Genomic DNA, 2,887 nt, shown 5'->3' on the forward strand with positions numbered 1-2,887 from the left:
AAGGATTCTGGGATCGAATGACTGTGACGAGCTTCAAACTCCTGAAGGTTGGGCGTGATGACAAGCGCAAAAGAATCAAGGGATTCTATTCCAACCAGATTGAGAACCGACAGATGATTAGCCGTGTTGTGACAGAGCATAGGAACGTTTTCACTGAGAGGATGGGATGTAGCCATTGACAACGGTGATGCCCTACATACAGCTTGCCATGGAAAGGAGTAAGAAGGATTAGATGAATGTAATAGGAAAGTAGAGATTCAAGAGGAGCACAGCATCTCCATACACTTATCTGAAATTTCCACTATTAATTTACATAAGTATCTCTATCCCTTTTTATTTTCTATTTATTCCATTAATCAAATTTAAACCAATAATCTGCCTAACTGAGATTTGCAAGGTGACTATAGCTTGCTTCATACCAACAATCTCTGTGGGATCGACCCTTACTCACGTAAGGTATTACTTGGATGACCCAGTACACTTGCTGGTTAAGTTGAACGTAGTTGTGATCACATATGCCAAAGAGCCATTAAATAAATCTCATGCAAATACAAAGAGGGCAATCACAATTTCGTCCACCAAGTTTTTGGCGGCATTGCCGGGGATTGTTCGAGTATGGATAACTGACGGTTCATCTTGTTGCTCAGATTAGGTAATTTTCTTTTCAAAAATCTTTTTCAAAATTTTTCTTTTTCGTTTTTCCAAAAATATTTTTGAAAAAAAATTAATAAAAATACAAAAAAATCATAAAATCATAAAAATAAAAAATATTTCATGTTTCTTGTTTGAGTCTTGAGTCAATTTTTAAGTTTGGTGTCAATTGCATGCTTTAAAAATTTTTCTTGCATTTTTCGAAAAATCCATGCATTCAGAGTGTTCTTCTTGATCTTCAAGTTGTTCTTGGTAAGTCTTCTTGTTTGATCTTGATGTTTTCTTATTTTGTGTTATTTGTAGTTTTTCATATGCATTTTTTGTTTATTAGAGTCCATGCATTACAAATTTCTAAGTTTGGTGTCTTGCATATTTTCTTTGCATCAAAATTTTTTCAAAATTATGTTCTTGATGTTCATCATGATCTTCAAAGTGTTCTTGGTGTTCATCTTGACATTCATAGTGTTCTTGCATGCATTATGTGTTTGATCCAAAATTTTCATATTTTGGGTCATTTTTATGTTTTTCTCTCTCATCTTTAAAAATTCAAAAATCAAAAAAATATCTTTTCCTTATTTCCCTCCAAATTTTCGAAATTTTGGGTTGACTTGGTCAAAAATTTTTAAAATTAGTTGTTTCTTACAAGTCAAGTCAAAATTTCAATTTTAAAAATCTTATCTTTTCAAAATCTTTTTCAAAAATTATATCTTTTTCATTTTTTTCTATTTTTTGAAAATTTCAAAAATCTTTTTCAAAATATTTTCAAAATCTTTTTCTTATCTTTACATCTAATTTTCGAAAATTAGCTAACAATTAATGTGATTGGTTCAAAAACTTGAAGTTTGTCACTTTCTTGTTAAGAAAGGTTCAATCTTTAAGTTCTAGAATCTTATCTTGTAGTTTCTTGTTAGTTAAGTCATTTTTAAAATTAGATCTTTTTATCTTTTATCTTATCTTTTTCAAAAAAATTTTATCTTTTTCAAAATTTGATTTCAAAATATTTTATCTAACTTCTTATCTTCTTATCTTTTTCAAATTTGATTTCAATATCTTTTTCAATCAACTAACTAACTTTTTGTTTGTTTCTTATCTTTTTCAAAACCACCTAACTATTTTTCCCTCTCTAATTTTCGAAAATATCTCATCTCTTTTTCAAAAATTCTTTTTGTTTTAAATTTTAATTTTAATCTTATCTTATCTTTAATTTTCGAAAATTACTAACCCATTTTTCAAAATTATTTTCGAAATTCTCCCTCTCTTTTCTTATTCTATTTATTTATTTAATTACTAACACTTCTCTTCACCCCTCTCCACCTAATATCCGAATCCCCTCTTCTACATTCTTCTCCTCTTTCTTTTTCTACTAACATAGAGGAGTCTCTATACTGTGACATAGAGGATTCCTCTTTCTTTTCTTGTTTTCTTCTCTTTCATATGAGCAGGAGCAAGAATAAAGGCACTCTTGTTGAAATTGATCCAGAACCTGAAAGGACTCTGAAGAGAAAATTAAGAGAAGCCAAGTTACAACAATCTAAAGGTAACCTTTCAGAAATATTAGAACAAGAGAAGGAGATGGCAGCCAAAAATAATAATAATGCAAGGAGAATGCTTGGTGACTTCACAAAGCCAACGTCCAAGTTTGATGGAAGAAGCATCTCCATTCCTGCCATGGAGCCAATAACTTTGAGCTGAAACCTCAGCTAGTTGCCTTAATGCAACAAAACTGCAAGTTTTATGGACTTCCATCTGAAGATCCTTACCAGTTTTTAACTGAGTTCTTGCAGATCTGTGAGACTGTAAAGATACAAGCAGCTGACCAAAAGATGTCCATCTGACATGTTTTCAGAATGGACCATATTAGATATATTCTATTATGGTCTATCCGAATTTTCGAAAATGTCATTGGACCATTCTGCAGGTGGATCTATTCACCTGAAGAAAATGCCTAAAGAGGCTCAAGAACTCATTGACATGGTTGCAAACAACCAATTCATGTACACCTCTGAGAGGAATTCTGTGAATAATGGGATACCTCAGAAGAAAGGAGTTCTTGAAATTGATGCTCTGAATGCCATATTGGCTCAGAACAAAGTGTTGACTCAACAGGTCAACATGATCTCTCAAAATCTGAATGGATGGAAACATGCATCCAACTGTACTAAAGAGGCAGCTTCTGAAGAAGCTTATGATCCTGAGAACCCTGCCATGGCAGAGGTTAATTACATGGGTGAACCTT

The sequence above is a fragment of the Arachis duranensis genome, chromosome 10 (genome assembly GCF_000817695.3).
Source record: "Arachis duranensis cultivar V14167 chromosome 10, aradu.V14167.gnm2.J7QH, whole genome shotgun sequence".
Lineage (NCBI taxonomy): Eukaryota > Viridiplantae > Streptophyta > Magnoliopsida > Fabales > Fabaceae > Arachis > Arachis duranensis.